General features: G+C 42.0%; 1 pseudogene; it reads right to left on the bottom strand.

The window, feature by feature from the left end:
• Positions 1 to 84: 84 nt before the first annotated feature.
• On the bottom strand, positions 85 to 12,038 carry LOC106022655 (annotated as a pseudogene).
• Positions 12,039 to 12,398: the final 360 nt, after the last annotated feature.

Raw genomic sequence — 12,398 nt, 5'->3', positions numbered from 1 at the left:
GGCATTGTGGGTGACAGAACACTCTACAAATGCATTATATACAGACCTATTCCTCATCCCTATAATCCAGTAGCCACATGTAGGTTGATAATTTACATGTTGTTTATCGTGAGAATTATACATGATGCCCATATGATTCATTGAACATAGTTGGGGTTGAGCACGTCTTCCATCATTTAATCCTAGGAGCCAGGCATCACACCCAGACACGTCTACTTCCCAGTAATGTTTCCCTGACTTCATAGCTGGAATTCCAAGGACACCTAAATCAAAAGTCTCATAATCTTGCAAATTTCTTCTATACCTGTATTGAAGTTGTATTTGTCTTTTTTCCATGTTAATGGCAACATTTTTATTGTGCATTTGACGCAGGGTCACATAAACTGCAGAAAAATGAGATATAGAAGTTAAAACTCACATGAGAGGCAAGCTATAGTCTTGTTTGTGATGGAAGGAGCAGAAGCCTAAGGAGGAATTGATAGGGAACTCGGAGAGCTGTGTTTAAAGTCAAGAAAAGACAGACTGCTGTATGTATTGGGAGAAGTAACATGGATCACATGAGGGTTAGTAGAGAAACAAATTCTAAAAGGCATTAAGAAGAGAGTAGCATATAGTGCTGTGATTTCTCCTTACCCCAGTAGCGCTGGGCATCCATGAGCCCTGAAATGATGAAGATTCACAACATTAACTGCCAGCAAAGGAATCAAAACATTAAAGTCAATCTCCAATGTAGATTAAGGGACGGACTATAAATTGTGATATAGGATGGGATGAATGATGATTTCCTATTAAATATGGTGAAATCACTGGGACACACTATCTGCTCTTCTGAGTCCTCTACCCATGTGCAGAAGCATCACTGTCTTCCCAGAGAGTGTAGCCCCAGCCCCAGCTGGAATCCCCCAGTTACCCTCAGAATGCAGCTGCTCTCACCTTGAAACACTTGCAGCATGCTTTTCACATCTGGAGCTCTGAAGATCCTTCTCTGTTTTCTTGGGACCATTGTGGTTAGTTTCACTCCTAAGGTCTGGCTCCTTGGGACAAAAGATTGACCTTCACATGTCAGACTGTGACCTTTGACCACCACTGACTCCCTTTCATTCTAACTACAGATGTTCTGGAGCTCTCCAGAAAATTCCAAGAAGGGAAAAAGAGGGTAGACTACTAACTGCAGACTTGTGCGACATACTCTTCACTCCTGGCTCACCACTTACTTGCTGTGTGATGTGGGAAAGTCTTGCTCCTCAGCAGCAGAGCTCCTCAATTTACAGGCAAAAACTTGTTCCCCCACTCTCCCTTCTAGCATTCTTATGAAATGATTAATTACTGAGTTTTAAGAGAAATCAGTGTAAGGTAGCTAAAAAATGATGTGTGGGCTGAGCATGAAGTCACAACATTTAATCCCTGCACTTAAGGGGTAGATTGAGGAGGATCTCTGAGTTCGGGGTCAACCTGGTATACAGAGTGGGTTTCAGTCAAGTCAAGGCTACACAGAGAAACCCTGTGTGAAAAACAAATTAGAGACAGAAAGGAAGGAAGGAAGAAAGGAAGGAAGGAAGGAAGGAAGGAAGGAAGGAAGGAAGGAAGGAAGGAAGAAGGTGAGTTTTCATGAACAGTCTAAAAGTGGGTGATACATAAGTTGTTCCTGGGTAATAGATTCATGGGTTGTGAGAAAACCATCTGGAGAAAGCCAAGAGTTCAAACACGTTTGTCCATATGGACCCTCTTGCTAGTTTTTGAATCTTCAAGTTCTTTTTTAAGATGAAATTTTGGCAATGGAGGAATACCAAATTAATGATAACATAAGCTCCATATGTTCAGAATGAGCCTGATGCCAGCAGCCTGGATGTGACTCTTCACATACAAGGGTATAGCTTTCCAGTCTTCTGAAGTATGTGATTCATGTGGAGCAGCTGTGCCCACAGACTCAAGTCTGTGAAAAAGCTAAGCACAACCACAAAGGATCTCTGGATCTCTCCCATCCCACGAGAAACACACAGATCCCCAGGAATTTTCCCAATGTGCAAATCTGTGAACATTGCAGCCAAGGAAGACGCAGCCTAGCTAGGATGAATCTATGAATCAAGTCTTGTTAACTGCAGTCAGAGCCAGACACAAGCACACAGTATGATGGAGCCACAAAGAGTCTGAAAGCACCTATGGCTCCATTTGACTCATCCCACTGCTGAGCCTAACTCTGGACTCCCCATTACCCAGTCCCCAAGTAGAATCAATCTGTTCTCAGTAGTTACAAAAGAGTCAGACCCTATCCTTCCCCTCCTCCTTACTGGAATTTCAGAATAACACTATTAAAATCTCCCAAACTCATGAGACATTTATTCTAGTTGGACACTAAATCATTCTCACCATACAACAGGGCTAATCTTCTCTGTCAGCCCACACATACCTTGTTAGGACAGAATTCACTCCCTAGTGAGGAGGGAGAAAACATCGTTAATAACATGTTCTTGCATATTCTGGTCATACTTTCAATGGCCACAGAGACAAAGTCAAAAGAGAATGAAGCTAGCTACTCCCCCCCCACTCCAGATCTCCAAGATATGATGTTATATGATACTTGAATGACATATAACCAAACAGATTATTTTCTGTCTCATACAAAATATTTTGGAGACCAAAGATGAATACACAATAGTTTGAAAGCTTAGATACATTTTTCTGTGTGTACTACTAAACACATAAACACATGACTTTTCACTTGCTCCATGTTCGATATCCATTACCTTACTTAGAACTGACACGTCTGAGAAGCTGATTTCCAAATTATTTTCGTTATTTAGACACAATTTAATAAATTGGTAATGAAGGAGCCACAAGGAACAGAATCATAGATTGTCTGATATTTAAAACCAACTAATGATATCTCCCTTTCTCTCTTTTTTCTTTGTAATTAATTGTCCTGGCAGAAAAAGAAATTAATCTATAGAAAAATGTGCTCTTTCTAGTTGACAGGCCATTTAAACAATGACTCCCATCCCCAAAATGGTAATTTCACCAGGAATCTCATACTGGGAGAAGGAAAACAACTCTAGCCTGAGGGAGAGCTGGCCTCCTAAAAAGAGTTCAGTTACTTGCCAGCCCACCTTAAAGTACAAGTCTGTAACCCAGATAATGATGGCAGAGTGATGGACAGGACCACACCTTGACCTGGACTACTCATATGTGCATATTCTTGGCTCTTTATTTAAACTTTGATCTCTTAGGGAAACTGAAGATTGACAGAGGGGGGTTTTAAATCTTTGTTCATCTTTGAAATGTGGCCAAAAATAAATATTCTTTTTCTGCTTTGTTATATTAACTTGGTTCTTTTATATGGAACAGATAACAAGACTTGGTTCATCAGATATGTTAAGTAGGCATCTCAGTTAGCCATTTGCCCTGGGTTTGAGACCTAATATTATATAAGTAATCTTGCTTGTTTGGATTTCGATGGATATTGGTAGATTTTACTAAAGTCACATTCTTTGAGAAATGTAACCTTTCTCCTAAGTGGTAACAATTCCCAGGAGCTCCTTGGGCATAGTTGCACATCTTCAGGAAGCCCACTTTTGATAGTAGAATTTAGTGTAGTTTAGGCTTGCACAGTTCTTGGGTTTGGTGTCACAAACAGCCTTAGTTTATATGTGCTGCTGCTAAGCTGTGTCCAGAAGACATTGTTTTCTTTGTAGCCCTTCATCATTCCTGTCTCCTACACTCCTTCTGCCCCTTCTTCTGCAATGATCCCTGGGCCTTTAAGTAAGAGGTGGGGTATATAAATTCCATTTAAGCTTAGATATTCCGTAGTTTCTTAAACTCTCTATCCTGACCAGTTGTATCCCTGCTGCCTTGAAACTCATTATATAGACCATGGCTGGCCTTGAACCCATGTAGCTTATTAACTTCTGCATTCCCATTACTATATTAAAGGAGTGAGCCAGCACACCTGGTTGTAAGATGGGAAGCTTATATATCATTTTCATTTTTACATGCTTCTCATGTTTTTCTGTATGTATATGAGAAGCTCCAAGTCCTAGGATCACAGGCAGTAGATGCTTGGCTACACATGGCTTTATGTTATATAACACAAACCAACAACAGTAGATGCCATAGTAAAAGGAATTCTGGGGAAGCCTAATCATTCAAGTTATAGGTGAATTCTGATGATCAAACTTGTCCTCATAGTGACATCTGCATGAACATGTCAACTGACTCATTATCATAGTAGATAAAATAGAGGCAACAGGAGAACTAATCAACAGAGGAATGGATATAAATGATATGATAAGCATGCATGTTAAAATATTAGACACTTAATAAGAAGTATTTCCATTTGTGGTACCTTGGCTGAAGTCAGAGAATTTATGTTACAATAAAACAGCTGGGCACAGGAAAAAACAACACTAAGCGATACAATTTAAATATGTATCATGTATGAAAAATTGATGTCACAAAATAAAGATTACAGTTTGGGTCATCAGGGGCTGGAGGCAGGGAAAGTTGTGCAGATTCTTTGGGAAAGAGATATAATTTCAGGCTTGTAGGTATGGTGGCTAACTTAGTATCTATGTGAAATGTCTGTGTTTAGTCTGTATGGATAACTCTGTCTAATAATGGTGATTAATGAATATTCTCAATAATTATTAAATCCACACAATGAAAACCAATAAATTAATGCAGTATGAGAAGTTCCTACATCTACCATGGTCTATACCATTGACAGTTGAAATAAAAGTAACAAATTCCGAAGAGGTATTCATCACCAGAATATGGCTTTGGTTTAAATCATTTAAAAATGTAATAGAGATGAAATTTAATATAAACTTTATACCTGTAAGGAAAAATAAGACACCTTTCATCTAAGAAATTCAAAGATAGAAGCAGGGAAAACTTTCTGAGATATTGAATGGATATTCACCTCCCACTGATCACATCACTGGTCTCAGAGGCAGAGATGGTGAAAGTCTCCAAACATACAAGGGGAGAAATAATTTCTACTAATTTTAAATCCAAGTGAAGCTATAATGACAGTTAAAATGTGCTTCACATATGCTCAGCATCACAGCAGCATAATAACTACACGTTAAGCAATAAATCTTCTGTCCAAGCTTCAGCTTAGTACAGTATTTGATAAGCTAAAAACACAATTTCTCCTTGCCACCCATGCATGCAATGATTCCTCAGCTTCTGAAACTGGCTCAGGAAAGAGTTCAGGGAGGGCACAGAGGGAGGGCAATGTCTTCCAGGTCTCCTGACTCTCAGATGCTGGGACCCCCTGCAGTCTTACCTGCAGCATTTCAATGGTTGAGCACTTCAGCTGATGCTCCACATCTGAGATGAGGTCTCTCACTGCCTCCCTCTGCTTCTCCAGCTCAGTTTGAGACTCTGCCAGGCTGTTCATGATGCCTTCCTTCTCCTGCATCAGCTTCTGCAGCTCACTCTTCTCCTTGGAGTCCAGGAATTCCTGCAGTCCTTTAAACTTCATCTGAACATTTTCTACATCACTTTGTAGTTGGGTCTTGAGGGATAAGAAAGGGGGGAGGAATTCAGACTGTCCTGATGGGACTGGAGGGCAGAAAACCACTGTTGTGATGGTGACTTCTCACAGGGAACTGAGCTGGGGGAGGGAAGGGAGTCTTAGGGAAACAGGTGTGTCCTTTCAGTCTGTTCATGACATTCCAAAACAAAGATCTTAGGTCACCTTTACCAAGGCCACCTGAGCCAAAGTGTGATGCCTGGATGTGGCTCAGTTTTCACAGAGCTGCATTCAATACTCCTCATTCTATCTCTGAACCCCTCAGATAATTTAACCCCAAGAATAGAATTGTGAGTATTCCCAAGATCTTCCCAACAGTCATAGTTCCAGAAAACACCACAGGAGCGAGACCCAGGACTCAGTGCCCATTCTCACCAGGCCCCTCCATGGCTTCAGCTCCTCACATAGCCAGGCTCAGTTGTGAGGCACTCACTGTGCAGCCCCAGCTCCAAGAGAACAGGTAGAGAGGACTAATCAAGGGCCCTTGGCCTCATCAACTACCAGGGAGTGAAGAGTCAGGGAGCTTCTTGCCCAGGTCTCTCCAGACATCAGGCTAACTCCCTTAGGAAGGGTCCCCACTTGCCTCCCAGTATGTTTTCTCCTTTTGAAGGTCACCTTCCCATTCATCACATCCTTTCTCATTTGCCATCTGTGTCTGCAGAGCTGCCTGGAGCTTCCCCTGTGGGAGAGGAATTGTAGCAGAGTCAAGCTGTGTGCTTAGTAGGATGGTTGTTTTAACCAAAGATTAAAAAAAAAAAAAAACAAAGAACAAGCCCCTTCTGGAAAGACAGGACACTTAAGACTGTTCTCTTTTTACAACTTGTGCCATGATTTATACACAGAAATCATGTAAATCTGCAGTTTATAGCTCACCCAAGTCTTGTACTTATACACACCCAACCCAAATAGAGACAAAGACACAGAAATCTCTCTTAGTCAGTCATCCTAGCAAATACAGACCCGCCCCATGCATATTCGCTTCACTACTGTATGTCATTCATTTACTAACCCAGTGCTGATAGTAACTGGATGGACTTTAGGTAGTGTGAGTGAATCTGATATTAACATGGAAAGAGGATAAATATGGAATAAATTAGCAGTTCTTCTGCTCATGGCCTTTTTTTTGTCATCTTCTTAACTTCACAGGGACACTTCTAAAACTATTTTTTAAACTAGTATTTGTAGTCTAGGCAGATTCTCATATGATTAAGTGAAATAAATCATCATGTCTTTTTAGGACTCTAAAGGTCAGAAAGGATGGAATGATATATCAAGCCTTTGATCTATGCTGTCCCAGTAATTGTCCTGTCAAACCACCTGGGGAATTCCCAACATTTACAGTCTCCTGCTCTGTGTCCTACACCCTCCTTCTTCTTACCTTGTACTGATAGGCCACCTCTTCAATGAGAGCTGTTTGGTGACCACGGTGATCCTGAGATCTCTCACAAAGCCAGCAGATGGCCACCATGTCATTCTCACAGAAGAGCTGGAGTTTCTCTCCATGTCGTGCACAGACCTTCTGCTCTTCCTCTGGGCAGGACATGACTCCCTTGAACCTCTCCACTACATTGGCCACATGTCGATTAGGTCTCAGATTCCCAAACAGGTAAGTAACTCGGCACACAGGGCAGATGCCCTCCCCTTCTTTGACTTTGCTAGCCTCATAGTTCAGTGTGATGCAGGCTCTGCAGAAGCTGTGGTCACAATCGGCACTCACAGGTTCCTTCAGGAGCTCCAGGCAGATAGGACAGGTCACCTCCTCCTTGATCATCACCAGGACTGATGAGGCCATTGTTGCTGTGACCCTGGGTCTGTCTGTCCTGACTACTGACACTCTGCTCAGGTACCTGTGTGATTGGGATGAGGAAAAGGGAAACCAGAAAGAATGGAAAAATCAGCAGGCATATTGTGCAGAGTTGATTGAATGACCTCATGATAAGTGAAAAGAAAAAAGGAGATAAACACACAAAGAAATTGAATCACATGGCAACCATACTTTCAAGTCCTCTATTATATTTCATCCCAAATGACACATTTCAGATGCAGGATTGTTATTCCTTTTACTGAAGAACTGAAAGGAAGTGTTTCCTACCTTCTATCCTTCCCTTTCTTTTTCAGGACAATATCACAACTTCAGTTAAAAGCATCCAACCATTCATGTCCCAGCCACTGTAGTTCCTCCTTCATCAGCAACAGTCAGTGTGACTCTCTCTGATCCTCCTCCTACAGTTTCTCACCAGAAAGCCTGGTGATGACCTGAACTGTCCACTGTCCTATCTCCTGATGCACTTAGGCAATGATTTCTCTTATTGCTATTTAATAAATGACAACATATGTGTTTGCACACATGTTAAGCTCTGATCAGATTATACAGATGGCCACTTATAAGGCTCATTTGTCTTCAGTACACTGAAAGGGCATGAAAACTGATGGGTCCAGGAATATCAGAATATGAAATAATAAGCACAAGCACATTTTGAAAAATATAATATAAAGCTGGGAGCCACTTAACTTTTAACAACCACTTTCTGCCTTAAGAGCAGGCACCCTGGCAGCCACTGTATACAGAGGTAAACTTTTAACAATTGTCTTCTGCCTCCCAGCTTCTCAGCTAGGCAGTTACTGCAGACATGGTTAGCTTCTAACTATGGCCTCTATGAGACCCTCTGTGTTGTATTTCCTTAATTTTTAACTGTTGTCCTATGTGACTCTACCTTCTGCCTTGTATTCCTTCAAGAACAGTGAAAAGTGTCCGTGTCAGCCACATGCTTTTGCAAACATCCTCAGTTAACATCCTAACATCCTATAAGCAAAAGTTTTAAAACTTAAAATGTACTGTGACTCTAAGCCTGACCTCAGGGTTGTAAGAGCTTTTTGACAAGCAGTTGTCAGGCCACAAGGCCCTTAGCCTGTAGGAATTCTGCTCTCAGGCTCTGGCTTTCTTAAGACCACTAAGGGAAACTTTGTCTGGATCTCTACCCCTTTACTGAACTAAGGATTCAAAGGGCGAGGGGAATTCTGCTCTCTCAGAGGCTGAAGAGCAAGTAGCTAACCTTGTCTCCTTGCTCTGGTTCCCACAAGCACTGAGTCCTCCTGCTCTGTTCACACTTAAGAATCCTTGCCACACAGGGCTCCTCCCTACCACTTCCTGTCAGCTAGTAACTGCTGACTCAGCCTCTTGACCACGGGTTAATTTTATTTCGTCAAACAAATGGACTATGTCTTTGCATTGTTAATAAAAGCGGGAGGAAAAACGTAGCACACCTTAAAATAATATTCTTCAATAACCTTGGTCTAGAAATTTGACAAAGAAATTGATGGGAGACTCCAGGTTTGAAAGCCGGCAATATACTGAGTTCAAAAACCCATCAGAAATTATACTTCAGTGCACACCAATTTCACCTGACAACAGGCAATATTATTAGCTCAGTATGCAAAAGCAATAGACACTGCACACCTCACCAAAAATGGAAGAAACCCTACCCATTCTTTGCATCAAAATATTTGACAATACGCACCAGTGTTTCAGGAATACAAATTCCACAAATGTCTAGGTATAGAAATAAATTCCCTCATTTTAAAGCCATACATGAATAGCCCACTGCTACTATAATAAGAAATTTAGAGCAATGGAAAGCCTTTTCTGTAAAGTCAATAAACAGCTTATTGTTGTCATTTCTAGGAAACAGCAGGGACAAGAAAGCACCTGCAACACAATAAGACTGGAAAAATAAATAGATAACACGAGTGCAAATAGATTTTTGTTTTTGTTTTTTTTCAAGATAAGGCTTTGTGTATTACAGTCACCCTGGAACTTACTTTGTAGACCAGGCTGGCCTTGAACTCCAGGAGTTCCACCTCTCTCTTCCTCCTGAGTGTTTGGATTAAAGGCTTCTGCAACCACTCCCATCACCAGGCCACATTTGTTTTCCAGATGAAAGAAAAGGCAGCAAGCTCAGTAAAGATTCACATGCAATACACTGCATAGAAAGTCACAGATAGTGAGGGACCAGAAATGAAATTAAGAAGCTGGGCCTGTTGGTGCTGGCCTCTAAACCTGGATTCTTGGGAAGCTGATGCAAGAGGACAGTAAGTTCCAGGCTCTATAGCCAAACAGTGTTACATCTGGAACACAGTGAAAGGGCTGAAGGGAAGGCTCAGTGGTTGAGCACCACCTGTGGTCACAGAGGATACCCAGTAACCAGGCATCCAATCCTTATCAGCTTCCATTGCAATAGGTTGCTATATCATGCTTCAATGCTCCCCATTCCAGTAAATCCATCTTTTTTTTTTTTTAAAGAGGCATCAAAAACACTAACTAGGTTTGTTCAATTCAAACACTAAGGCTGCAGACAGCTTGTTTGTTTTGTGATTGGGGTATGTGATGCCTATGGAAAACCCAGTCTAAATTCCTTAAAGAGAACCTCCTGGCAACTCTCACTCCTTGCTACACTCACCCTAATAGTAAAAGTGCTAGGAGATAATTAAGTACTTCCTTCCCCTGGCTTTTGTGACCCACTCAGTGCTGTGTGGCAGGGAGTGAGAGCTCCTCACAGCTGAGGGGAGTACAGCAGTTTCTCAGTCAGGTACACATTCAGAAAGGAGACAATTGTGCTGCCACCCTAAAACAAAACAAAATAAAAAAAACCTCCTCCAGCCTCTTCTGTATGACAAGCCTTTGACTTCTCCATAAGGCTGCTGTTGGACTACTAGCAGTAATTAATAAATTCATTAAATTATAATTCAAGTATAGTGTGGTCTTTTCCTGATGGATTTGAACTCTGTACAAGGTAAAACTCTTTTTTTATTCATTCATTTATATTTGTTGGCTTTTTTGTTTTTATATCCTGACCCATATTTCCCTCCTCTCCTCCAAGTCCTATCCCCAGCCTCTCCCCTCCCACACATATCAACTCCTCCTCCAGTTCTCTTCCAAAAACGGCAGGGCTCCCATGGGTACCAACCAGCCATGGTATGACAAGCTTTAGGTAAAACTTGTTTCTTTAAGGTTGATGAAAATTCAAAGTACTGATGCCATAAGAGAAATGGTACCTTTTCCAAATAGGCTGGGCAAAGACATTATCCCAGGACTCATTTTCTAAGTAGTATTATCTGGAACAACTAAATGTGTATTCCCTAGATGCTGTCAAGTTTAAAACCTGGACAACTGTAGGTGAGCATTTTCATATCACATAACAGATGGCAGTAAATAAAGTCAGTGCCTAAGTTCAGAAGAGAGGTGTCCACACTGAGTAAGAGCAGGAGAGAACAAAAGCAAAGCCAATGGGCTCATGACAATCCTGAACACATCCTGGACACAGGAGGCCTCGCCTGTGTCCTCTGGTGACTACATTAGCTTGGGAGAAGCTGGGATTCCCTGCTCCCTGTCCTTCCTTTCATGGCTCTCAAGATCTTCCTAACAGCAGACATCTTTCAGTCTTTACACCATTAAATCCATCAGGAACTTTGCTGATGCCCACCTCTAGCTCAAGTGTCTGTGGAGGGTGACACAGGGCAGTTACACAAGGTTATCCTGGGCTATGTAAGGGTATCGTGTCCCAGAAGTAGAAAAGCTGTCACTTTTAGAAAATGTGCTTTCCCAGTGTTCTCATACACTGTTTCTTTGTTCCCATTACCTCCTTCTCTGTGTCTTTCTATGGTATTGAATCCTGGGCATAGTACAAACTTGAAATCGACACCCACACCCCACTAACTGTGCCCCAATAAACAACAACCTTTGGGTACTTTTTTCATTTGGACATGATCTTATTGTGTCTCCTGGCAGGTCTTGGACTTTCAATCTTACTGCATTAGCTATCTTTGAAGTTGGAATTACTAGTCTGGCCTGAATTTTATTTAGGCATGAAACACATGGACCTAGGGAAAGTCAGGCAAATATAATGACTTTTAAGTAGCATTAGGAATTCCCTACAGACTTGAGGCTGATCATAGTACAAGTATATGTATGAGAGGCTGCAGAAGGATTGGGGCTCCTAATCACAGAGACAGAAGCAACTGGAAGGAACCCATAGAATCATGGGTAAATACACTATTACACAGAGAGACCTTAAACTCTGCTTTCATACACCACTCTCACTTTATTTCTTCAGTGGAGTGGTCAGTTTGGGGAACAGGGATGGGCAGCAGTGTCTCTCTTGCAGCAGGAGATACTTGGTACAGCCCCAAATTAAACATTAGGAACAAGAGAGTGAACCCCATCTGGAGAAGTAACTGCACCTCTCTGAACTTTGAAACCTGTCTTCCTCAAGGCCACCCTCTCTGTCTGCCTCCTGATCTCTAGAGCACCCAGCAGGAAGCAAGCAGTCCCCCATTACCCACCCCTTTTTATTTTCAAATTCACTCACCACCAGAGTACTGAGAGTTTTCTTCTAAATTCCTCCAGACTCTGCCCGCTAAATTTGCTCACACCTTCCGATGCCAACCAAGAGATCCCGACTGTGTGTAGAGGAGTGAAAGGAGTCCACACTGAGGATTCGGTCCTTAAATATGATCTCTGGTGTGCCAGAAGAGAAACGAAAGTTGGAACTGAGAAAGAGAAACTACAGAGCTCCCAGCCAGTGAGGTGTCTCCACACTGATACGTGTGCTTCTACCACCAGAGGGAGACAGTTGCCTTGAGTCAGCTCTGCCTCCTGGAGCTTGAGACTTTTCTTTAGTGCCACAGGAACTTGGTAATGTCACTTCTTCAGGATCACCCTAAAAGATCCTGACCTTCGGGAAAACTGCCCAGATGGAAAGAAAGCCTTGTTCATGGGCTCTTCTTCCACAAGAGCCCCAGGCAGGGTTTTGCTTAGGGTAGCAGGTGTGGCCCAAAGGGAAGGAAAACCAAGGTGAGGGATAGAGGA

Source organism: Mesocricetus auratus, unplaced genomic scaffold (genome assembly GCF_017639785.1).
Source record: "Mesocricetus auratus isolate SY011 unplaced genomic scaffold, BCM_Maur_2.0 Super-Scaffold_4256, whole genome shotgun sequence".
In the NCBI taxonomy this organism is placed as follows: domain Eukaryota; kingdom Metazoa; phylum Chordata; class Mammalia; order Rodentia; family Cricetidae; genus Mesocricetus; species Mesocricetus auratus.
This window is presented reverse-complemented; position numbering and strand designations above follow the sequence as displayed.